Here is a 26,824-nt window from a genome sequence, read left to right as displayed (position 1 = left end):
GCATTGATTTCATATCCTGCTCCTTTGCTGAATTCCTGTATGAGTTCTAGCAGTTTTGGAGTGGAGTCTTTTGGGTTTTCCACCTAAAGTATCGTATCATTTGCAAAGAGAGAGTTTGACTTCTTCTTTACCAAATTGGATGCCTCTTATTTCTTTATGTTGTCTGACTCCTGAGGCTAGGACTTCTAGTACTATGTTGAATAGCAGTGGTGACAGTGGACCTGCCGTGTTCCTGACCTTAGGGGAAAAGCACTTAGTTTTTTTTCCCATTGAGAATGATATTCGCTATGGGTTTTTCATAGATGGCTTTTATGATATTGAGTTATGTACCTTCTATCCCTACACTTTGAAGAGTTTTGATCAAGAAAGGATGCTGTACTTTGTCAAATGTTTTTTCTGCATCTATTGATAGGATCATGTTTCTTGTCCTTTCTTTTATTTATGTTGTGTATCACATTGATTGATTTGTGGATGTTGAACCAACCCTGCAGCCCAGGAATAAATTCCACTTTATCGTGGTGAATAATCCTTTTAATGTACTGTTGGATCCTATTGGCTAGTATTTTGGTGAGAATTTTTGCATCTGTGTTCATCAAGGATATTGGTCTGTAATTCTTTTTGATGGTTTTTTTGGTTTTGGGATCAAGGTAATGCTGGCCTCATAAAAAGTTTAGAAGTTTTCCTTCCATTTCTATTTTTTGGAACAGTTTCAGGAAAATAGGTATTAATTCTTCTTTAAATGTTTGGTAGAATTCCCCTGGGAAGACAGCTGGCCCTGAGCTCTTGTTGTTGGGAGATTTTTGATGACTGCTTCAATTTCCACTGGTTATGAGTCTGTTCAGGTTTTCTATTTCTTCCAGCTTCAGTTTTGGTAGTCTGTACATCTCTAGGAATGCATTTTTTTTCTTGCAGATTGTCTAGTTGCTCATAATATGTTCTTATAATTGTATTTTTTCGGTGTTGGTTGTGATCTCTCATCTTTCATTCATGATTTTACTTATTTGAGTCCTTTCTCTTTTCTTTTTTGATAAGTCTGACCAGGGGCTTATCAGTCTTAATAATTCTTTCAAAGAACGAGTTCCTAGTTTTGATGATCTGTTCTACTGTTCTTTTGGTTTCTATTTCATTGCTTTCTGCTCGAATATTTATTATTTCTCTTTTCCTGCTGGGTTTAGGCTTTATTTGCTGTGCTTTCTACAGCTCCTTTAGGTGTAGGGTTGGGTTATGTATTTGAGACCTTTCTTATTTCTTGAGAAAGGCTTGTAGTACTATATATTTTCCTCTTAGGACCACCTTTGCTGCATCCCAAAGATTTTGAACAGCTGTGTTTTCATTTTCATTTGTTTGTTTCATTTGTTTGTTTCCACGAATTTTTAAAATACTCCTTTAATTTCCTGGTTCACCCATTCATTTTTTTGTGGGATGCTCTTTAGCCTCCATGTATTTGAGTTCTTTCCAACTTTCCTCTTGTGATTGAGTTTCAGTTTTGAAGCATTATGGTCTGAAAATATGTCAGGAATGATCCCAATTTTTTGGTACCAGTTGAGACCTGATTTGTGACCCAAGATGTGATCTATTCTGGAGAATGTTCCATGTGCCCTGGAGAAGAATGTGTATTCTTTTGCTTTGGGATGGAATGTTCTGAATATATCTGTGAAGTCCATATGGTCCAGTGTGTCATTGAAAACCCTTATTTCCTTGTTGATCTTTACTTAGGTGATATGTCCATTGCAGTGAGGGGAGTCTTAAAGTTCCCTACCATTATTGTCAATGTGTTTCTTTGATTTTGTTATTAATTGGCTTATGTAATTGGCTGATCCCATGTTAGAGGCATAAATTTTACAATTACTCGATCTTCTTGATGGGTAAACCCTTTAATTATTATATAGTTTCTTTCCTCATCCCTTATACAGTCTTTGGTTTAAAATCTAATTTGTCTGATACAAGAATTGCCACTCCAGCTTTCTTTTGATGTTCATTGGCATGATATAGTTCTCCACCCTGTCACTTTAAATCTGGTGGTGTCTTTGGATCTAAAATGAGCCTCTTGCAGACGACATATTGAAGGGTCTTGCTTTTTTATCCAATCTGATACTCTGTGTCTTTTGATTGGGGAATTTAGCCCATTTACATTTAGGGTAGCTATTGAAAGATATGAATTTAGTGCATTTTTGTTTTGTCTGAAAGGTGACTTTACTGTATTTTGTCTCTGTTCCTTTCTGGTCTATGTTACTTGTAGGGTCCCTCTTTGGTTAGAGGACCCTTTAAATATTTCTTGTGGTGCTGGTTTGGTGATCACTCTAAAAGTTCCATTTGCTCCTCTGCAGTCAATCCCCTACCCCCCTCTCCAGACTCTGGAAACCACTGCTCTGATTTCTGTCTCCACAGTTCTGCTAGTGTTACACTGTCATATAAAATGGAATCGTGGGTAGCATGTGTGGACATACATTTTATTGCGCTTTGGTTTATTGTAGTTCATAAATATTGTGCTTTTACAAATTGAAGGTTGGTGTCAACCCTGAGTTAAGCAAGTCCATTGGCACCATTTTTCCACAGCATTTGCTCACGTCCTGGCTCTGTGTCACATTTTGGTCATTTCCATAATATTCCAAACTTGACTATTATGATTATATTTGTTATGGTGATGGCCAACGACCTTTGATGTTATCATTGTATTGGTTTTGGGATGCCACAAATTGCACCCCTGTAAGACAGTCAACTTACTTGACAAATACTTTGAGTGTTCTGCCTGTTCCCTATCTCTACCTCTCCTTTGGCCTCCTACTCTCTGAGACCTGACAGTATTGAAACTAGGCCAAATAATAACCATATAATGACTTGAAAGTATTTAGATGTAAGGAAGAGTCATTAGAGGTGGCAACCTTCAGTGTTTCTTAGTTTCAGAAATTGACACAACAATCCCCACCTCCAGTGGCCAACACCCTCGTCAGTTAGCAGCTGTCAACATCAAGGCAAGACCCACCACCAGCAAAAGGATTATGACTCACTGAAAGCTCAGATGGCGGTTAGCATTTTAACAATAAAGTATTTTTAAGTCAGGGTATGTACATTGTTATTTTAGACATATTGCTATTCCACACTTAATAGACTACAGTTTAGTGTAAAGAGAACTTTTATACAGGGTGAGAAACCAAAAAAGTTCACTTGACTTCCTACTTTGCAATATTCACTGGATTGTGGTGGTCTGGGAGCAAACCTACAACATCTCGAAGGTGTGCCTGTCTGTATTAGTTTGTGTTTCACTTTTTTTCACTGGACCTTATGTGTCAAGATCCACCCACGTTATACATATCAAAAGTTTATTCTTTTCCATGTCTAAGCAGTAGGCATCTTATGTGTGGTCTAAATACATTGATACAATTGATGGACGTTGTAGTTGTTTCCAGTTTTATTACTAGGGATAACACTACTAAACACATTCATATAGATCTTTATATGGGCATATATATTCATTTCTCTTGGGTAAATGTATAGGATTGGGACTTCTGGGTTGTATGGTAAGCCTGTTTTATTTTATAATAAAATACTAGCCTTATGCAAAGTAATCGTACCACTTTGTACTTCTACCAGTAGTGTATGAAATTTTTAAATGAATATCCTATGTATACTGGATTTCTGGCTCTATAGTTGTCAGATATTGCTAAGTTACTTTAAAAAACACATAAAGATAAATCGGTAGATGTACTGAGGTCTAGGGGTTTTTTCGTTTTGGTTTTTGTTTTTCTGTTTGTTTGTTTGTTTGTTTGTTTTGGTTGCCAGAGTAGAAATACATTGAATAAGACCAGTTCCTCCCAAATAATTCCTTCACTGTTTTAATTAGCAATTCTGGAGAAAGTTCCATGTGCTCTCCAGAAGAATGAGTGTTCTGTTGTTTTAGGATGGAATGTTCTGTATATATATATATGAGGTCCATCTGGTCCAATGTGCCATTCAAAGCTCTTGTTTCTTTATTGGTTTTCTGTTTGGATGATCTGTCTATTACTGAGAGTGGCTTGTTAAGATCCCCTACCATTAATGTATTAGTATCAATGTGACTCTTTATTCTGATTAGCAATTGGCTTATGTAGTTGGCTGCTCCCATATTGGGGACATAAATATTTATAATTGTTAGATATTCTTGGTGGATAGAACCTTTAAGAATGATGCAGTGTCCTTCTGTATCTCTGACTACAATATTTAGCTTAAATTCTAATTTATCTGATATGAGAATTGCTATCCCAGCTTTCTTTTGAGCCCTGTTGGCATGAAAGATGGTTCCCCATCCCTTCACTTTCAGCCTGGATATATCTTTGGGTTCCAAATGTGTCTCTTGTATGCAGCATAGGGACGGGTCCTGTTGTTTTATCTGGTCTGCAACCCTGTGCCATTTTATGGGAGCATTTAGGCCATTCACCTTGAGAGTGATTATTGAAAGATAAGTTTTTGTTTTTGTTTTTGTTTTTACATCATTTTGCCTGTGAGGTCCTTGTTTCCTAGATTGTCTCTGTAAATTTCTGTTCTATGTCACTCTTGGGTTCTTTTATTGGGTTGTTTTATAACCCCCCCTTTAATAATTCTTATAATGCTGGTTGGTGGTTACATACTCTTTTAAACCTTACTGGTCTTGGAAGCTTTATCTCTCCATCCATTTTGAATACCAACTTTGCTGGATAAAGTATCCTTGGCTGCATATTATTCTCATCTAGTGCCCTGAATATGTCTTGCCAGTCCTTTCTGGCTTGCCAGATTTCTGTGGACATGTCTGACATTATTCTGATGGACCTTCCTCTCTATGTAAGGAATCTATTCCCCCTAGTTGCTCTTAGAGCCTCTTTTCTAAGATTATGATTCATGAATTTCAAAATTAAGTGCCTTGAGGTCTTTCTAGATTCGTTGATCTTGGGGAGTGTCCTTTTTGCCTCTAGGACATGAACACTTGTTCCATTCCCCAGATTAGGGAAATTTTCATTCAGGATTTGTTCAACTATATCTTCTAGTCTTCTCTCTTTCTCCACCCCCTCAAGGATCCCGATAATTCTAATGTTGGAATGGTTCATGACATCATGGGGAAATTTTCATTCAGGATTTGTTCAACTATATCTTCTAGTCTTCTCTCTTTCTCCACCCCCTCAAGGATCCCAATAATTCTGATGTTGGAATGGTTCACGACATCATTTATTTCCCTAATTCTGTTTTCATGGCTTCTAAGCTGTTTGTTCCAGGCCTCCTCCTGATCCCACTCTGAGGGTTCTGTGCAGCTCCAAACAGCATAGTTTCCTCTGGGGTGGCAGGCGGAGTCCTGGGGTGTGGCTCAGGGGTCCCCAGTCTGGAAGGCTTGGGGGCTAGGCCTCTGGGGATGGAAGCCTAAATACCCAACATAGGATTAGGATTAGGGACTAGGGGCATGGAGGCCCAATCTGCCACTGCTGAGGTGTGATCCCCAGGAGGCTGAGCAAAGTGTGGGGGTGGCCGGCATTCTGAGGCAATACAGGCCATCATGCACCTGGCGTTTGGAGCACATTATTGTGTGGTTCTGACCATGAGCCTGCGAGATCATGTGACAGGTCCATGCAGCTCCTCTGAGGGCCCCTGCTGCCAGAAGTGATTTCTCCGGGGTTTCCTAGCAAATTCTCATGAACTTTCTGCCCAAATTGGTATTTTTGGGGGCAGAAAAGTATTGAGAATTGGCCTGCATTCTGTTGTGATTTGGGCCACGTGCATGCATGCGTTTGGAGCGCTTTCTCACTAGGTTTGTGTTGTGACCACCTGGGTCCACGGGCTAGTCCTACTTGGCTCTCTGAGTGCCCCCACCTCCAGAAGCGAGTTCACTGGGGGTTTCCAGGCAATTCTCATGAGCTTCCTGCTCAAATCGGTTTGGACTGAGAACTCTTGAGCTTTGGAATAAGTTTTCATGAGATTTGGACTAGATCTCACAGGATTTGGACTGAGGTGATGTGATGTCTCTGAGTTTTCATGATATTTGAAATGGCTTCTCTCAAGGTTCCTACTCACACTGCAGCTGACCTCTGCCTCCAGTGGCAGGAACTGACATGGCCCCTCCTTCCAGCGTCTCACACTGCATCTCGCCACTGCGTCCAGTGGTGTGAAAGAGCAGTGTAGTGTTTTCCAGAATCTTTCACTGGATCTCACCACTGCCTCCAGTGGAGGCAAGCTGCAGTGTCATGTCTCCTTGCTCCTCTCCGGTGCAGCTCACCACTGCCTCCAGTGGTAGTCATCAGCACTGCAAAACATGACGGTATCCCCCCACTGCAGCTGATCACTGCCTCCAGTGGTAGGAAACTACACTGCAGGATTCTTGCAGCATCCTAAACTTCAGCTCAACAGTGCCTCCAGTGGCAGGATACTTCCTTGTCACTCCTTCCAGCATCTCCCATGGCAGCTCAGCACTGCCTCCAGTGGTGACAAGATGCACAGCCATACCACCCATGGTCTCGCACTGCATCCCAACACTGCCTCTCCTGGCCATCAGAAGCACTGCAAATCTTTCTGGCATCCATCACACTGCAGCTGACCGCTGCCTCTAGGGGCTAAAACCGACATTCCCATTTCTTCTAGGGTCTCACAATAAGGCTCACCCTGCTTCCAGTGCCTGCAAGCTGCACTGGCATGTCTCTCAGCAGCTGTCCCAATGCAGCTCAGCACTGCCTCCAGTGACAGACTTCTGCATTGCCATGCTATCAAGCAGCTCTTATCATTCATCTTCCCACCACTGGAGGCAGTGCTGAGCTCCAGTGCAACAGATGCTGAAAGATGAGGGAGTACAGCTTGCCACCAAGGGAAGAAGTACTGAGCTGCAGTGGTCAAGACTGCAAGAAGACATGCCACTGAAGCTTTCCAACAATGTCTAAAGCAGTGAGAAGACACAGTGCAAGTCATGGGAAAGCAAGGCTGTGCAGATTCCCTCCACTGGAGGTGGTGCTGAATTGCCATCTGAGGGACAGTAGAAGACATGCCAGTGAGGCTTGAGACCAGTGGAGGCAGTTCTCCCAGTGAGCTGCACTACAAGATGCTGGAAGGCCCAGCAGTACAGGTTGGTGCCATTGGAGGGAGTGGTGAGCTGTGGTTTGAGTGTCACTGGAAAGCATGGCAATGCTGCTTGCCACCACTGGAGGCAGTGTTGAGCTGCAGTGTGAAAGACGCTAGAAGAGGAGTCAGTTCAGCCTGTCGGCACTGAGGGCAGTCGTGAGGTGCTAGTGTGAGAGACCCTGAAAGGTGAGGCACTGCTGCTTGTTTATATAGGAAGGAGTGGTGAGCTGTGTATTCTCTGTTTCCCCAGGCTCATGAGCGGCAGTCACAACCTCTGGAGCTGTCCACCCACTCAGCATTGTGCCGTTTCCCCAGGTTTGGTAGTAATGGGCTGTAAGGATGGTGCAGGAGGGGCTTCCCAGTAGGGTCTGGAGCTGGGAGGGGGGGAAACCAAACCTGACTCATTTTGCATTTAGAGCTAATAAGTTGAGCATTTTTCTGGAAGAGTAACTTCACTTATCCAGAAAGGACAATGGCATTGGTTGACTTTAGAATGAAGCTAATTACCACTTAAAAGACAAGCATGTGTTTCCAGTTCTCCCAGGAATTGGAGCAGGTGTGCAGGCCTTAGGTTGGAGGTGCCCATTTATCCCCACCTGACAACCCTTCTTCACTCTGGGTTCACGAGAACTGAAGTTTTGAAATCAGCGTCTGAGTCAGTCATGCAGCTCGTCACAGGAGGTTAGTGTTCAGAGAAAGCAGCAGGTGCACTGTGTGCAAGGTCACATCCATGTCAGAATGGGAGGTAAAAGTTCTCTTTCATCCCAAACCTCCTGGGCTTTTCTCTTGTCTCCAGTGGAACCCCAAAGTCACACTGAAGCAGCTGTCAGCAATCTAGAGTGGGTGCCAAAGTTCCAGAGTTTCCCTGCAGGGAGCACATGGCAGGGCATCCCATTTTCTTTGTTCACTTCTGGTTTACAAAGGTATTTGGAACATCTTTTTCCTAGGCAATCCCTTGGATTAGAAAGGAAAGATATGATTTACTCAGTGTATGTTTTTAACATGGAATGTGTTCCTTAATCTAACAGTGTTTATTCCACTGGGCTTAGGCTGTGGTGGAACAGCCAGCACATAGAATGGCTGTTTGTGGTCAGATAGAGACTTGGATGATGTCTTGTCCTTTGCCAAAGGTGAAGTTTCCTAACTGATTGTCTTTTCATCCAAAGAATTGCAATGAGGGCAGAGGGAAAATCCAAAATGATTCCAAGGAGCCTTTGATGATTTAAAAGTGAAGCTTGACTTTCTAGTTTCACTAAAGGGATCATCTAGATAGTTGGATATGCCGTATTTTCTCTGTAATTTCACTGGTGGTGAAGTCAGAGAGTCTTTGGGAATTCTTGTGGATAGAGGTGGCTTCAAGGGGCTTGGTGTCAGGAACTTGGGGTGAATTTCTGTAGCTGCTTGTCTGATGCTGGGGGAGTCAGGTTATCCCACAGTTTTTCTGTTTCCTCCTTAGGAAATTGCTGGCACATAATGTTCTGCTTAAAGTGGAACCCTCCTGCAGTTGGTGGGAATGTAGGCTGATGTAGCCACTCTGGAAAAGAGTATGGTGCTTCCTCCAAAAGCTAAAAACTGGACAACTGAGGATTCAACAGTTGTACTCCTAGGTATTTATCCAAAAGACACAAAAATGCACCTTCAATGGGACACAAGCACCGTGATGTTTATAGCAACATTATCAACAATAGTGAAACTATGGAAAGAGTCCCAATGTCCATTCACTGATGAATGGAGAAAGAAGATGTGGGAGACTGATATGAGGAAGTGGAGATGAAACATGGGGGGTTTGAGGGGTAGGAAAAGAATAAATGAAACAAGATGGGATTGGGAGGGAGACAAACCATAAGAAACTCTTTTTTTTTTTTTTTTTAGATTTTATTTATTTATTTGACAGAGAGAGATCACAAGTAGGCAGAGAGGCAGGCAGAGAGAAGGAGGAAGCAGGCTCCCTGCTGAGCAGAGAGCCCGACTCGGGACTCGATCCCAGGGCCCTGAGATCATGACCTGAGCCGAAGGCAGAAGCCTAACCCACTGAGCCACCCAGGCGCCCCACCATAAGAAACTCTTAATGTCACAAAACAAACTGAGGGTGGCCAGGGGGAGGAGGGTACGGAGAGGGTGGTGGGGTTACCGACATTGGGGAGGGTATGTGCTATGGTGAGTGCTGTGAAGTGTGTAAACCTGGTGAGTTTACACACTGTGCCCCTGGGGCTAATAATACATTGTATGTTTATTTAAAAAATTAAAAGACCTGTGCCCCTGGGGCTAATAATACATTATATGTTTATTTAAAAAATTAAAAAATATTTTTAAAAAGGTGTGGGAGATTATATATATGTAATATATGAATAATTACATATGAATATATGTAATGTAATTATTCATATATGAATAATATATGGATATTACATAAATATAGTCTCCCACATCTTCTTTTTTATATATATTTATATTTTTAATGTATTATATATATTTATATATTTTATATATATTTTTATATGAATATTACACACACACACAGTGGAATAAGAGCCAGCTTCAAAAAGAATGAAATCTTACCATCTGCAAGGATGTGGATGGATCTAGAGTGGATTAAGCTAAGCAAAATCAGTAAGGAAAGACCAATACCCTATGGCTTCACCCCTATGGCATTTCAGAAAGAAAACAGATGAACATAGTGAGAAGAGAAAGATAGGCAAAAGAAACAGACTCAACCTCAGAGCACAAACCAAGGGTTGCTGGAGGAAGGGTGTGTGGGGAGAAGAGTTAAATGGGTGATGGCTATTAGGGAGGGCACTTGTTGTGATGAGCTCCGGTTGATGTATGCAGGTGAGGAATCACTAAATCCTACACCTGAAGCAAAGGAATTACCACTGCATGGAAACGAATTGGAATTGAAGTCAATGAAGGAAAGAAGAAAACCATGTTCTGCTTCATGAGGTAAAAATGAGTGGTTTTTCAATCTCTTATTCTGTGGATGATCATTTTTGAACACACTGTGGTAGGATACACTAGTTTCTTATTGCATAAGGAGTCCTCAGAAAGCTGCAATGAAAGATCCAGATCTCAGAGCATGTACATGTTCCATTCCTATGGTCCTTACAGTTTGCCCAGGGAGAAAGGTAAGTGGAGAGAAATACAACAGAAGATGAAAAGAGTTAACCATTCAGGAGGTAGCCTTCTCCCTTTCTCATGAAAGACTTGGTCCAGTGTAATTTTGGAAGGATGGATGGGGGAATCTAGAGCTTTGCAGCAGACAGGGGAGTTCCAGGTCTGCCTGGAGCTGACAGGGGTCCTGGAGGAGAGATGAGTGCATTCTGCAAGAGGTTGTGGGCAGGGCTGTCTCCAGGGGTGGCTGTGTGTTTCCGTGTGACTGTTGTGACAGGTCAGGGCTGTGAGCATGTTCCTGGCTGAGGACATGTGAGGCCCGGGTGGTGAGCTGGCAGGGCACCATCTGTGCCACCAACCTCAGCCAACACACACAACCTCATCGTCTGTCCCTGTCACTCCACTTCAGACTTCTCCACATTGCCAGGCTGAGAAACTGGTTTGTGCTTCTTTCTTTGCATGTGGGTGAAGATTTGAAAGTTCGGTGGTTGGATTGATGGTCATCAGAACATCATCGGTTCCTCTTTTATTTCCTGCTCTTCTTTCAATCACTGAAGTGAATCAGACCTGCTAGTGGAAGGGGAAGTCTGTGTGTTTTTCTTTCCTGTTTTCATTAAACAATGGGAAAACAGTGTTCTGAAATAGTCAAAGAATCCTTTGTAGGGGTTCATGTTTTTCTCTTCCATGAACCACTTTCTGATATTCGAAATTATTTTTGAGAAGCACCTGCGTGGCTCAGTCATTCAGCATCTGATTTTGGCTCCGGTCATGATTCCAGGGTGCTGGGATTGAAGCACACATTGGGCTCCTTGCTTGGTAGGAAGCCTGCTTCCCCCTCTCTTACTCCCCGTGCTTGTGTTCCCTCCCTTGATGTGTCTCCCTCTGTCAAATAAATAAATAAAATCTTTTTAAAAAGAAATTGTTTTTTAAAGTAAGACATAGCCTCATAGCTGTAACAGGGTGCAGTGCTCTTTGTGAGGGGAGAAATGGAGAAGTGTAGGTTGTTTAGGAGCCTGGGGGGTGGCTCATTGTGCTCCCAATGGAACACAAGCCCCTGTTAGCCTTCCCTGGTAGGGGAGGGAGGTGGTGTGTGTGTGTGTGTCTCTGTGTGTGTGGCTACTCACCTGGTGGCCCATTCTGGGCTCTGAAACCTGACCCCATGAGTCCCTTGTGACTTGAACTGGAGAATTTATGAAGAAAACAGAATGAACCCTGGAGGGTGCCTGCATCTTTGCACTCGGACAACTCCATGCAGCAAAGGAGCCCATCACCCATGAGGTGTGTCAGGATCCCTGAGGGTTTGGGCTTTGCTTCCTGGAAGAGGTTGTGTCTTCATCCTCATCTGAACCAGAGCCATGTTGTCTGGTTATGGAGACCCAGACCTTTATTTGACCACGTCATTCTTATTCTTGTTATTTTAAGAAAGCAATATAGACATTGACTTCGAGATCCAAATATCAAAAGGAAAAACACAAGGTCATCTATATATATGAGGACTGAACTTGTGGCACCTCTCATTACTATGGGCAGTGTAGGACTTCCCAGATGAGAAAGAATGCGGAATTCTATTTGGATAGAAGTGTGCTGTGCCCACGTAGTGTTTTATTCTATCCTTTTCCTTACTTCTCTGAGGGAAAATAGAGTGGTGACTGGAGCTTGGTGTCTGATTTGAAGGAATGGGAGACAAAAGATTTGAAGGAGCAGTGTTCATGCTGACGTGGACATGGAGCTCTGTGCCCAATGAGTGAGGGTTTGAAGCTTGGACACCCATTTCCCCCACTATCCCCAAATCTGGAAACCACCCATCTGTTCTCATTATCTATGCATTCAGTATTTTTTCCCATATGGAATGTCCATGAGAGCCTCTGGTGTTTGTCCTTCTGTGTCTGAGTTATTTAGCATAATGCTCCCAAGGTCGATGTTTCCATGTCTGGTTATTACGAATAATGCTGCTGTAAACATGGGAGTGCATCTCTCTTTTGGAAGGAGTGTTTTTGTGTTCTCCAAAGAAATACTCAGTAGAGCACTGACTGGGTCATGTGGTAGTTGTATTCATTTTTTCTGGAACCTCCAAAGCATTTGTTACAGTGGCTGCACCAATATTTATTCTCACCAACAGTGCACAGGGTTCCCTTGTGTACACACCCTTGACCTCACCTGGTGTCTGTCTCTGGGACGATTGTCATTCCAGCTGTTGTGAGGTGATACGTGATGGTGGTTTGGACTTTTGTTTCCCTGATGACTGTTAGTGATGTTGAACAACTTTTTCTGTGTCTGTTGGCCACCTGTACACCATCTTTGGAAAGTATCTATTCACATTTTATTCTGAGTTTGTATTTTTTATTTTTTGTTTGAATTTGAAGGAGTGTTTTGTGTATTTTGGATATTAGCCTCTTCTCACACATACGATGTGCAGATATTTTTTTCTCATTGCGGAGGTTGGCTTTTAAGGGTTTGATGGTTTCTTTTGTCATGCAGAAATTTCACTTCGATGTCCTTCCATTTGTTTATTTTTGCCTTTGGTGCCTTTGCTTTTGGTGTCTGGTGTAAAAGACTCTTCCTTAAAACCAATATCGAGAAACTTACTACCTGTGTTTTCTTCTTGGAGGTTTATAGATTCAATTCTTATGTTCAAGTCATTCATCCACTCACAATTTGTAGGTCCAGTGTAAGAAAGCAGTCCAGGGGCACCTGGGTGGCTCAGCGGGTTAAAGCCTCTGCCTTCACTCAGGTAGTGATCCCAGAGTCCTGGTATCGAGCCCTGCATTGGGCTCTCTGCGGAGAGCCTGCTTCCTCCTCTCTCTCTGCCTGCCTTTCTGCCTACTTGTGATCTCTGTCTGTCAAATAAATAGAAATAAAATCTTTAAAAAAAAAGTGGTCCAGTCAATTCTTCTGCATTTAGTGTCCCGCTATCCTAGTACCATTCACTGAATAGACAGTCCTTTTCCCATGGTATATTTTCTGCTGCTGTGTCATAAGTTAAGACCATACATGTGTGGGTTAGTTTCTGTCCTACCTTTCTTTCTTTATTCTTTATTTCTTTATTTCCTTCTTCTTTCTTTCTCTTCTTCTTTTCCTTCCTTCCTTCCTTCCTCCCTTCCTTACTTCCTTCCTTCACATTCCTTGCTTGAAGAAAGCTTGAAGTCTGCAATTGGGTTGCTATCAGCTTTGGTTTTCTTTTTCAACATCCCTTTGGTTATTTATTCCTGTTCTGTGAAAAATGTGGATGGTATTTTGATAGGGAGTGCATTGAATCTGTGGATTGTTCTGGGTAGCATAGACATTTCCACAATATTTGTTCTTCCAATCCATGTACATGGAACTATTTTCCATTTCTTTGTGTCTTCCTCCATTTCTTTCATGACTATGGTATAGTTTTCTGAATACAGATAGTTTGCCTCTTTGGTTAGATGGATTCCTAAGTATCTTATGGTTTGGGGTGCAATTATGCTTTGGATGGACTCCTTAATTTCTCTTTCTTCTGTTGCAACTACCTGTAGTTGCTGTAGACAAATGCAACTGATTTCTGTGCGTTGATTTTATATCCTGCCACTTTACGGAATTCCTGGATGAGTTCTAGCAATTTTGGGGTGGAGTCTTTTGGGTTGTCCACAGAAAGTATCCTATTGTCTGCAAAGGGTGAGAGTCTGACTTCTTCATTGCCAATTAGGACGCCTTTCATTTCTTTTGTTGTCTGATGGCTGAGGCTAGGATTTCTAGTATGTTGAACAATAGTGATGAGAATGGGCATCCCTGTCATGCTCCTGACCTAAAGGGAAAAGCTCTCAGTTTTTTCCCATTGGGAATGATATTCTCTGTGGGTTCCCCATAGATGGCCTTTATGATGTGGAAGTATGTACCCTCTATCCCTCCACGGTGGAGAGTTTTGATCAAGAAGGTATGCATTAATTTGTAAGATGCTTTTTGTGCATCTATTGAGAGGATCCTATGTTCTTGTTCTTTCTTCTATTAAGGTAGTGGATTCCATTGATTGATTTGTGGTTGTCAAACCAACATTGCAGCCCGGGCATAAACTCTATTTTGTCATGGTGAATCATCCTTTTACTGGGCTGTTCAATCCTATTGGCCAGCATGTTGGTGAGAATTTTTGCATCCATATTCATCATGGATAGTGGTCTGTAATTCTCCCTTTGGGTGGGCTCCTTGTCTGGTTTTGGTATCAAGGTAATGTTGGCCTCATTCAAAGGGTTTGGAAGTTTTTCTTCTAGTTGTATTTTTTGGAAAACTTTCAGAAGAAGAGGTATTAAATCTTCTTTAAATGTTTGGTAGAACTCTCCTGGGAAGCCATCTGGCACTGGGCTCTTGTTTCCTGGGGGATTTTTGATGATTTCTTCGATCTCCTTACTGGTTATGGGTCTCTTTAGGTTTCCCTTTATTCCTGATTTAGTTTTGGTCATTTCTATATTTTGGGGAGTGCATCCATTTCTTCAAGTCTGTCTGATTTGTTGACATAGAGTTGCCATCCTATGTTCTTATAATTGTTTGTATTTCTTTGGTGTTGGATGTGATATCTCCTTCTTGATTCATGGTTTTATTGATTTGGGTCCTTTCTGTTTCCTTTTTGAGATGTTTGGCCAGGGGTGTATCAGTCTTATTAATTCTTTCAAAGAAGCAGTTCCGAGTTTCATTGATTTGTTCTACTATTCTTTTGGTTTCTACTTCATTTATTTCTGCTCTAATCCTTATTATTTCTCTTCTCCTTCTGGGTTTAGGCTCTCTATGCTCCTCTTTCTCCAGATCCTTTAGGTGTAAGGTTAGGTTGTGTATTTGAGACCTTTCTTGGTTCTTGAGGAAGGTTTGTAGTGTTATATAATTCTCTCTTAGGACTGCCTTCACAGCATCCCAAAGATATTGAATGGTTGTATTTTCATTCTCCTGTGTTTCCATGAATTTTTAAAATTCATCTTGAATTTACTGGTTCACCACTCATTCTTTAGTAGGATGCTCTCTAGCATCCATGTATTTGAGTTTTTTCCACCTTTCCTCTTGTGATTGAGTTTCATTTTCAAAGAATTCTTTTCTGAAAACATGCAGGGAATAATCCTATTTTTTGGGATGAGAATGAACATGGCAGCCTCCTTATCTCTGGTCCTGTAGCTGAGAGCTCAGGGCCCCACTCCTTCAGTGCACCCTCACAGAAAATAGGTCAGTCCTTCATGTCTCCCTGTCTGTACTCCGTGCTATTCGGACCTGTGACCAAGAATTTCTGTCTCTGGCACATGACCCTGTTTGGAGTCTCCAGATACAGCAGACTCCTTTAGCATCCTCAGGTGCCACTCCTCCTGGGGAAGAAAGGGATCTCTCCCCATTTGTGCTGCTTCTTGGGCCTCTTCTTAAAGACCGGTGGCGAGACTGTGCCATGGATCACAGTTTATGGCAACCTCCAGCTTAGAGCCAACTCCTGGGCTCACTCTTTGCAGCCAGCTTCCCTTTTCTAATACCTGGGAGCTCTGCTGCTCTCAAGCACCCTGGTCTTCCTGGGACCCCAAGGATCCTGAGGCCACACTGTCCCATTGAGGGTTCCAACCCTGCCCAGCTGCCAGAGTGACATCCTTCATCAGAGCCAACTTCTAAAAGTTCCAATTTTGTGCTCTGCTGCCAAGCACTTGGCAGTAGCTGGCTGATGGAGGCTCCCTCCCTCCAGGGTTTATCTTCCCAACTATCAGCTTAGATTCACTTTTCTATACCTCCTACCTTGTGGAAAGTTGTCACTTTTCTGTTTGTAGAGTTGCTGCTATTCTTTTCTTGGATCTTGGCTTGAATTTGCAGGTGTTCAGAATGGTCTGATAGCTCTCTAGCTAAATTCCTTGTGCCAGATGAAATGAAGGTCTCCTACTCTTCCACCATCTTGGACTCTCTCTCTCTTCTTCTTTCTCAAGATTGCTTTGGGTTTTGGGGGTCTTTTGTGATTCCATATTAATTTTAGGACTGTCTTTTATTTCTTTGAATAATGCCATTGGAATTCAGATAGGGATTTCATCCCATCTGTAGATTGCTTTGGGTATGGTGGACATGTTAACATTATTAACTCTTCCAGCTAATGAGCATGACATATGCTTCCATTTATTTGTGTCATCTTCCAGATCTTTGGCCCATACATTTATCCACCAACACGCACATGTTTTTCCTTCCTTTTCCACCACATGTTCAGTATACCAGGTCTATCTCATTCTTGATTACTTTTAGTCCTAAATGGTTTTTGCTTGATGCAATCATTAATGCCATTGCTTTCTTAATCTCCCCATGTGAAAGTTGGTCATCAGTATAAAGGAATACAAGTTGGGTCATGTGGGTGGCTCAGTCAGTTAAGTGTCTGCCTTCAGGTCAGGTCATGATCCTGGGATTTTGGGAATGGGTCTGGCATTGGGCTCACTGCTCAGCAGGGAGTCTGCTTTTCCCTCACTCTCTGCTGCTCCTCTTGCTTATGCTCTCTCTCTCTTTCTTTGTGTGTGTCAAATCAATACATTCTTTAAAAAAAAAAAAGAAATGCAACATGTCTCTGTAATTGACTTTGTATCCTGCAGCTTTACTGAATTTGTTTATCCTAATTTATTCAAATGTGTTTATTTGTTAATAAAAATGTATTTTTTGACTCTAGCGATTTCTACATATAGTATCATGTCATCTGCTAATAGTGACCATTTTCTTCTCCTATTTAGATTTCATATCTTTTTTTCTTTTTTCTTTTCTTTCTTTCTTTTTTTTTTTTTTTTTTTTGTCTAAATGGTTTGACTAGATCTTTCAATACAATGATGAATGAAAGCGGTAAGAGTGGGCATCTTTATCTTGTTCTTGCTGGTAGTGGAAAAGTTTTCAGCATTTCACCCTCTAGTATAATGTTGGCTGTGGGCTTTTCATATAGGCTCTTGGTTTGGTTGAGGTGTGTTCCCGCAGTACCCAGATGGTTTAGAGTCTTTATCATAAATGTATATTGCATCTTCCCAAGTGTTCTTTGTGCATCTATTGTAACAATCCTAAGATTTTTATCTTTTATTTTGTTAAGGTGGTGTGTGCTCTTGGTGGATGTGCAGATGTGGAATCATCCTTGCATCCCTGGAATAAATCACACTGAATCATGTTGTGTCATTCTCCTGATGGATTGTTGAATTTATGTTGCCGATAATTTGTTGAGGATTTTTGCATCTCTGTTCATGAGTGATATTGGCCTTTCCTTTTCTTGTGGCATCCTTGTCTTGTTTTGATACCACTGTAATGCTGTCTTCATAAAATGAGTCTAGACATATGCCCTTCTCTCCTTTTTTTTAAAGATTTTATTTATTTGACAGAGAGAGAGAGAGGGATCACAAACAGGCAGAGAGAGGGGGGGAAGCAGGGTCCCCACCGAGCAGAGAGCCTGATGCGGGGCTCAATCCCAGGACCCTGGGATCATGAGCTGAGCTGAAGGCAGAGGCTTTAACCCACTGAGCTACCCAGGCGCCTCCCTCTTCTCTCCTTTTTAAAAAACACTTTGGGAAGGGTTGGTATTAATTCTTCTTCTACCATCTGGTTGAACTCCTCAGTGAAACTGTCTGGTCTTGGGCATTTGTTTCCTGGGAGGGTTTGATTATCAAATCAATCTTTTTACTAGTGATCAGTCTGTCCAGACTTTTTTCCTTCATGGTTCATTCTAGGTTGTTGTTAGGAATTTGTCCATTTCTACTAGGTTGTCCAAGGTGTTGGCCTCTACTTGGTCATAGTACTCTCTAACGATCCTTTGTATTCTTGTGCTACTCATGTTTCTTTCTTTTTTAAGTTTTTCACATTTTCAATTTAAATTAAGTTAGCCAAGGTATAGTTTTTGATGTAATGGTCAATGATTCATTATTTGCATGTAAGACCCAGGGCTCATCATCACATGTTCCCTCCTTAATACCCATCATCCAACTACCCCGCCCCCAAACCCACCTCTCCTCCAATTTGTTTCCTATGATTAAGAGTCTCTCATGGTTTGTCTTCCTCTTTGATTTCTTCCCATTCAGTTTTCCCTCCCTTCCCCTGTGGTCCTCCACACTATTCCTTGTGCTCCACATATGAGTGATACCATATGATTATAGTCATTCTCTGCTTGACTGATTTCATTTAGTATAACCCCCTCCAGTTCCATCCATGTCGATGCAAATAGTGGGAATTCATCCCTTCTGATAACTGAGTACTGTTCTATGGTATGTATACACCACATCTTCTTTATCCATTCCTCTGTTGAAGGACATCTCAGCTCCTTCCACACTTTGGCTATTGTGGACATTGCTGCTATGAACATTGGGGAGCATGGACCCTTTCTTTTCACTGAATCTCTATCTTTGAGGTAAATACCCAGGAGTGCAATTGCTGGGTCATAGGGCAGCTCTATTTTTAACTTTTTGAGGAATCTCCATGCTGTTTTCCAGGGTGACAGCACCAGCTTGCATTCCCACCAAGAGTGTAAGAGGGTTCCCCTTTCTCTACCTCCTCGCCAACAGTTGTTGATTCTTGTCCTGTTAATTTTAGCCATCCTAACTGCTGGAAGGAGGTATCTCATTGTGGTTTTGAATTCCCTGATTACAAGTGATGTGGATAATTTTTTCATGGTCTCTTGGCCATTTGTGTGTCTCCTTTGGAGAAATGTCTCTTCCTGTCTTCTTCCCATTTCTTGAGTGGTTTCTTTGTTTCTTGGGTGTTGAGTTTGAGCAGTTCTTTGTAGATCTTGGATACCAACCAGACTTTTATCTGTCAAGCTATTTGAAAATTTCTTCTCCTATTCTGTAGGCTGCCTTTTAGTTTTGTTAATTGTTTCCTTTGCTGTGCAGAAGATTTTTACCTTGATGGAGTCTTGATAGTTCATTTTTGCTTTTGTTTCCCTGGCCTTTAGAGACATGTCTTGCAAGAAGTTGCAGTGCCCAAGGTTGAAGATGTTGTTGTCTGGGTTCTCTTATAGGATTTTGATGTGAGACAGTAATCAATTATCTTTCTTTCCTGATTGTTATTTGAGCCCTCTCTCTTTCTTGATGAGTCTAGCTAAAAGTTTGTCAATTTTGCTTATCTTTCCAAAAAAGACAGGTTGTATTTTCATTGATATTTTGCCTTTTTAGTTTCCATTGGATTTATTTCCACTTTCCTTTTTGTTATTTCCTTCTACCTACTGATTTGGGACTTTGCTTTTTTTTTTTTTTTTTTACTTTTTTCCGTGTATATTAGGTTGGTTATTGGAGAACTTTCAGATGGATTGATGAGGACCTAAATTTCTATGAACTTTCCCCTTAGAGCTACTTTTGCTGCATCCCATAACTTTTCATAGGTTCTCTTTTTCGTTTGTCTCAAGGTACTTTTAAATTTTCTTTTGATTTCTTATTTGACTATTGGTTGTTTACGAATATGTTGTTAAATTTCCACATATTTGTGACTGTCCCATTTTCTTCTTCTGACTGATTTCTACTTTTATACTATTGTGGTTGGACAATATTTGAACCAGAGCATGAAGGGAGCATTCATTTAAAGGTTAGTTTCCTGGGGTATTTTCTGAGGGCAGACCACGACTTCCATGGGAACAGAGGAAGGAAGGTTTTATGAGATGGGGGGGGTAGGTGGTGAACCCTTGTTAGAATTACTGATTTCTACCATGCAGGCTGTGTACCACTGTTCACACTGTAGCCCTGATGGACTTGTATTTTCTTAGAAACATTTTCCAGGAGGTGCAGGGTGGCCTTCTCTAACAGAAAGGTGCCCTGTGCGTTCATGGCATGGCCCTAAGTCAGCAACCAGGATATGGTAAATTGGGGGATCAGAACCTGACTTTCTGTTGGAAGTGACTGAAACAGGGAATGGTGAGTTTCATGACAATAGCCGGTGTCCCGAGTGACCCACTGGGTGTTCGTGGTGGGTGGGGTATGGGGCCTAGGATCTGTCTCATCAAAACCTGTGGAATTTAAGGAAACCCTCCTGTCTGTTGAGTTGTGTGGAGACAGGGAGACAGCAGTCTCTGGCCAGACATGAGGGTCACACTAGAACACCACCAGAGGTGCTTGGTTATCATGAAAACCGATCAGTTTCTGGTGATTGTGATTCCTAGCAGCAGTATAGAGAGAGGAGGGTGGTGGTGGTGCATGCTTCCTAGGGGTGTGGTCAGGACTAGTCTGGAGTCCACTGAAGTGAACCATGCTTGGCACAGAAGACATCCAGTCACTGTAGCGGTGGGCACTATGCCCATGGCACTTTCATGCCAGGGGCTCCCATGCTGCCACCTTCTACTTTTCATCATCTTCATGATCATGAGCCTCTGCTCTTGATCATGTAGGCTGCCTTTGACCCCCATGACCCCCCGAGGTATTGCCCTCTCTCCATGTGGCCCTCATCCTCTGCCTTGAGCAACCTGATGCCAAGATAGCCTTCTCAAGAGGCAGGTCTGTCAGTCCCCTGATGGAACACTTCCATCAGTTCCCTGCGAGGTAAGAATAATGACCTGCCCTGGAAGGAGGCTGCAGGTTCCCAATCAGGAGAGCCACGTCTCTCTTTTCAGCCCAGCCTGCCCTCCCCTACGTCCTCCTTAGGGAAGTTCTCCCCACCTCATCAGCTGACAGCTCTGACCTTAAAAACCAATAGTGTTTTCTGTTTCTCCATGTTGTAGTTCATTCATGGCATGTCTTCCAAACCTCTCAGTGGGTTTTCAGCCATTCTCAGGGCTCTCTGCTCAAAGAAGGGATACCCCAGAGGGCCAGCCTTCCCTGCCACTTCCATCAGCATGTTCCTGAGCCCTGGAGCCAGCTGCCCACTTAGAGCTGAAGGACCCAAGCCAGCCCATTGTGAGCCCAGCCTGTGTCAGCAGTGTAGACTGATGTTTGCCAGGAGTGGTGGGCAAGTGGCATGGGCCAGGGGAAAGCAGCTTCTCTTTCTTATTCCTTCCCCCCCTCCCTCCCAGAGGTAGCTCAGAGCAGCCTCCACACTCCACATCATGAGATCCCTTGACCTGTGCCCCCTGCATTCAGCTGGTGAGTTTGGTGGCTTCCCATTGCTTCTGTCTCCCATACCCATACCCTCCCATATCCAGTTCCTGGATCAGGGGAGGGATCATACCCTTGTCTGTACTTGACCCTCTTCCTATCCTGCACTGAATCTATCCACCTTTGCTTCTTCCATAGATCTGCTTGGAAGCAAGCTTGCCCACAGGAAATCTAGTAGCCAAATGGATCCAAGTCATGACCAATGAGTTAGTGATCCAGGATAGAGAACAAACCAGCTCTGAAACCTGTCCCACACTCTGTGACCATCTCATACTAAAACAGACACAGTAATAGCTTTCTGGGTTATGACATGGCATCTTTCTCTACTTACACTCTCTTGAATGCATAGGTGCAGATCATGGATGAAAAGGGACATGGCTCCTGTGGGCTAGGATTAACAGGCAAAATGTAAGAATTTAGTGAAATTTGAATTCAAGGCATCGAACGAATAAATATTGATGAGAAAATACTCCCAAGTAGGGCATATGAACATTGTGTATCAAAGCTTTTTCAAGTAGGTTACTGAAAGAAAAATCTTTTTTATTGTTTAATTCCAGTCGAGTTAGCATACAGTGTTATATGAGTTTCAAGTGTACAATAGCATGAGTCAGTAATTCTGTATATTACTTACTGCTCATCAAACAAGTGTACTCTTAGTCCCCTTCATCTATTTCAGTCATCCATCCATTACCTCCCCTTTGGTATCTGTCAGTTTTTTCTCTGTCATTAAGAATCTGTATTTTGGGGGCACCTGGGTGGCTCAGTGGGTTAAAGCCTCTGCCTTCGGCTCAGGTCATGATCTCAGGGTCCTGGGATCGAGCCCCGCGTCGGGCTCTCTGCTCAGCGGGGAGCCTGTTTCCTCCTTTCTCTCTCTGTCTGCCTCTCTGCCTACTTGTAATCTCTGTCAAATAAATTAAATAAAATCTTTAAAAAAAAAAGAATCTGTATTTTGGTTTGTCTCTTTTTTCTCCTTTATTTATGTATGTTTGTTTCTTCCATTCTACACAGGAGTGACATCATATAGTATTGTCTTTCTCTGACTGACTGATTTCACTTAGGGTAATCCTCTCTAGATCCATCCATGTGACTGCAAATGGCAAGATTTCATTCTTTTTATGGTGAGTAATATTCTACTGTGTATGGTGTGTGTGTGTGTGTGTGTGTGTGTGTGTGTGTGTGTGTGTGTATACATCTCTCAGCTCATTTAGCACTGTATCAATGGACACTTGGGTTGCTTCCATGTTGTGATCTTGTAAATAATGCTGCAGGAAACATAGGGGTGCATGTATCCTTTTGAGTTTTTGTTTTTGTATCCTTTTTAGGTAAATACCCAGTAGTGTGCTTGCTGGATCCTAGGATAGCTCTATGTTTAACGTCTTAAGGACCTTCCATACTGTTTTCTAGAGTGGCTGCAGCAGGTTGCTTTTCTACCAAGAGTGCACGAGGGTCCCCTTTTACCACACCATCCCAGCACCTGCTGTTCCTTGTGCTGTTGATGGGAGCCATTCTGACAGTATGTGCTAATATCTCATTATACTTTTGATTTGCATATTCCTGAGCTTGGGTGATGGTGAACATCTTTTCCTGGGACCATTGGCCATCTGTATTTCTTCTTTGGAGAAATGTCTGTTCATGTCTTTGGACTATTTTTTAGCTGGATTGTTTATTTTTTGGTGTTGAGTTGTATCCGCTCCACATATTTTGGACACTATTCCTTTACTGCATAGGATATTTGCAATATCTTCTCCCTTTTGATAGGTTGTCTTTTTATTATTACTTTTTCCTAGTTTTCCTGCTGTGAAGAAGTTCTGTCTGTGCCCTCTTGTAGGATTTTTATGGTTTCAGGTCTTCCATTGAGGTCTTGAAACTGTTTTGAGTTTATGTATCTGTATGGCGTAGGGAAGCAGAATAACTGCATTCTTCTGCAAGTAGATGTCCAGTTCTCCCAACACAGTTTGTTGTAAAGAATTTCCTTTTCCTTTTCAATATTCTTGCCTGCTTTTGGGAACACTAATTGGCCACACAACTGTGGGTTTATTTCTGAGCTTCTCTCCCACTCCCTTGGTCACTGTATTTTTGTGCCAGTGCCATACTCTTAGGATGACTGCAGCTTTGTAGTATAACTTGAAATCTGGAATTGTGACTCCTCCAGCTTTGTTTTTCTTTCTCAACATTGCGTTGGCTGTTAAATGTCTTTGGTGGTTCCACACAGATTTTTAGAAATGTTTGTTTGAGTTATTTTTGTTTATTTGAATGTCAATGAGCCAACCTATAGAAATCATGAGTTTCAAGTGTAGTGTTCAATAATAGATCAGATGCGTATAACCCCCAGTGCTCATTACATCACATGCCCTCCTTAACGCCCATCACCCAGTTACCCCATCCCCCATCCACCTTCCCTCCAGCAATCCTGTTTGTTTCTGTAACGAAGAGTCTCTCGTGGTTTTTCTCCCTCTTTGATGACTTCTCATTCAACTGTCCATGAAAGCCGTGGCCAATGACAGACTTCATGTTCTCCATAATCAGCTTTAGGGACTAATGGCCACATGTGGCTTAAAATCATACTGAAAGAAATCTCCTTACAAAACTTTCCTGTGCAGAAGACAGTTTAGGGACACTGCCCCTCACCCACGCTGTCGTTTCTGGTCTGGACAATGCCCAGTCAAGCTGAGTGTGGCCCTGTCCCCTATTTAAATATAGTGCCCACTTTCCCTGTGTGAGCGATATACTAAGCTGCCAGGTATGGGGCAGGCACTGGGAAGTAGCCTTAGTGCCTGTGTGAAAAAAAAAAAAAATTAGTCTCTGGGCACCTGGATGGCTCAGTCATTAAGCATCTACCTTTAGTTCTGGTTGTGATCCTGGGGTCCTGGAATTGAACCCCACCATGTTGGGCTCCCTGCTCAGTGGGGGAGCATGATTCTCCCTCTCCCACTCCCCCTGCTTGTGTTCTCTCTTTAGTTGTCTCTCTCTCAAACAAATAAATAAAACCTTAATAAAAACCCATCTCAGAGGGGCTTACCACCCTTTGCTAACAATGGAGCAGCTGCTGTCCCCACAGGCAGTCCCCTCAGAAAGACAGGACTTCCAACTTCTGGACCTGGGAGCTTCCACTCTTGGGCTCATGGCTGGGGCCAAACTTGTTAGCCCCCTGTTCTTCTAGCTGTCCTCTTTCCCCTTCCCTGCCCACAGGGTGGACCTGATTCCTGATCTGGGGGAGTTCGAGGGTGACCGTTCCTAGGAATAGCAGCGGTTGACTAATGGACCTTGTCAGAAAGAGGCCTAGTAGCCTTCAAAGGAGGACCCTATGGGGGTGGAGACAGCTCTGTGGGGGCAGCGACAGCCCCCTCAAAGCAAAGTGAGGCAGGAGGCCAGCCCTGCTTATTCTAGCCAGTCTGTAGGCCACAGAAAGGAGGGCTGTGCCCCAAAGTGCTCCATTCCTGGCAGGTGGGGATGGGACCTGCAGGGGGTTGGCCAGGGAAGGGAACCTGCAGGGTTTGCCTGGTTTTTCAGCCCAGGAGGAGCATTCCTGGCTCCTGCATGCTGACTGTGGGTTTGGTTTCCTGCCTCTGAAGCCTCAGGCTCCCCTTTGTATGATGAGGTGCTGATGGCCCCCATCTGTGGGAGAAGAGAGGGAGGCCCCATAAGCAGACTTCCTTGGGACAGGCTGGGAGAGTGGCTGTAGCTTAAAGCAGCCCGGGGCCTGCCCCCTTGAAGAAGGTGCACACTTCCATGGCCCCCAGCTCTGGCGTCTTGTCATTAGCCTCTGACAGTGATCCTCCTCCTCCTTGTCCCTCATCCCTGTAGATAGGTGGTCTTCCTGGAGCTGTCCCTGCAGAGGGCAGAGAAGCCCATCATGGTGGGACACAGGTTCACCTACTAGGTCATCACTGACTAATGGGCTGCCAGGCCCGTGTGCCCTTCTAGAGGGGCTGGAGGGTGGTGGTCTTTGAAGTCCCAGGCACCCCGCTCTGGCAGGATGTGTCCATGCAGCATATGGCGATGGTCAGCTGCTTCTGTGAGCAGCGTTTCCTCTGTGAGGTGGACGACCTGCCATGTGCGGATGTGGACTTGAAGTCCTGTGATCATGTGGGCATGGAGATCCTCTCCTCCCTCTTTGGCATCCTGCACCCCAGTTTCTACGAGGTGTCCTGTGAAGACTTCAGCTACCAGCACCAGCCACAGTCCAAGGCCCGCATCCCCGGGGACCAGGGCGACGTTTACTACATGGGGATCTTTTTTGGCGGCTTGATGGTGGAGGTTAACTGACTGACCTTGGCCTGTCACCTGGTGATGGGGGTCGACCTGACCAATGGGATCATGGTTGTGTGGCATGATGAGAGCCACTTGAACATGTACCTGCTGGACCACAAGCCCACCAAGGTGCTATCCCTGGAAGACCTGTGGGACACACGGCAGCTGGGCTGTCCCCTGCAGGACCTGTGAGACCTGTGGTGTCTGGGCTGCCCTCCCCACCCTTCATGAAGAACCTGAGATTCAGGCCGTGCCCAAGAATCACCAGGACATCTGGGTCTCATGAGGGGCTGTCCCCATCTCCATCAGGAGGTGCTCTCCTGAGCAGAGCTGTGAGAGCAGGTTCCTACTTCTGTCCCCTCGAGGGAGACCATGGAGCCCAGCCCTGCCCACATGGGCATTTCCAGGGCCCCAGCTGCATCTGCACACAGGAGGCCTGCCTGGGGACACAAGGCCCTCTCTTTGTGGTCACTAGAGTTTGATAACTTCTGGGTCATTTTCAGCTGTGAACGGCTCCAGTATTACATTGGTTAATTTCTGTGTCAATGCTGAGCAACCATATTTGAAAAGAACAATCAAGGGTAAAGGTTTTCTTCCTGCTTCTAGAAAGACACTGCCTGGTGGGGGTGGGAGTGGTCCTGCACTGGCCGTGGAGCCAGGATGGCCTCTAGTAGGGTCTTCCCTCCCAGTCCCTGCACCTTGCCATGACCATGGGCCTTCAGGGGCAGGGGTGCACCAAGCCACCTCTCAGACCTTCAGTCCCCTGACTGCCAGAGACCTTGGCTGTGGTTGCTAGCTCAGCCTCCAAGAGCTTGGAGCCCTCTGAGTTATGTGTGGTTTCTGCCCTGGTTTTATTTTTTATTTTTTAATTTAACTTAATTTTTAAAATTTAAATTTATTAGCCAACACATCGTACATCAGTAGATTTTAATGTAGTGTTCAGTGATTCATTAGTTGCCTGTAACACCCAGTGCTCATCACAACATGTGCCCTTCTTAATACTTGTCACCCAGCTACCCCATCCCCCACCCCCTCCCTTCTGTCAGTTTGGCCAAGTCCCCTGGCTACATGTTCCACCTGCCTCTCTCTGGCTCCCCCAGCCATGCACAACTCTGTGCTGCTTCCCAGCAGAGGACAGTTTTAACCAAGGTCAGGAAGATGGGATGGATTTTCCAGACTCCACCTGCCACCCCCCCACCCCCTCAACAAGCCTGCAAGAGAGGAAAGTTTTCTTCAACTCCTCTTCAATTCCCTGGCTGGGTCTGGAAATTGACAAAGACAGATGAACAGGAGAAAAGCTGGCAAAGTGTAGGGATTTCTTTTTTTGGGGGGGGGAGGGTTCACAAGAATAAGGAGACCAGCAGAGGCAATTGAAGCAGACAGTTCTATGTTTTAGGCAAAGAAGCAATCAATGTGTGAAGAAT

The 26,824-nt window shown here is 43.6% G+C and overlaps 1 pseudogene; it reads left to right on the top strand.

The window, feature by feature from the left end:
• Positions 1 to 6,970: 6,970 nt before the first annotated feature.
• Positions 6,971 to 25,592, top strand: LOC132018679 (histo-blood group ABO system transferase 2-like; annotated as a pseudogene).
• The last annotated feature ends 1,232 nt before the right edge of the window (positions 25,593 to 26,824 follow it).

This window comes from Mustela nigripes, chromosome 5 (assembly GCF_022355385.1).
Source record: "Mustela nigripes isolate SB6536 chromosome 5, MUSNIG.SB6536, whole genome shotgun sequence".
NCBI classification, from domain to species: Eukaryota; Metazoa; Chordata; class Mammalia; order Carnivora; family Mustelidae; genus Mustela; species Mustela nigripes.
Note: the sequence above shows the minus strand (reverse complement) of the source record. Positions and strands in the feature narration are given on the sequence as shown.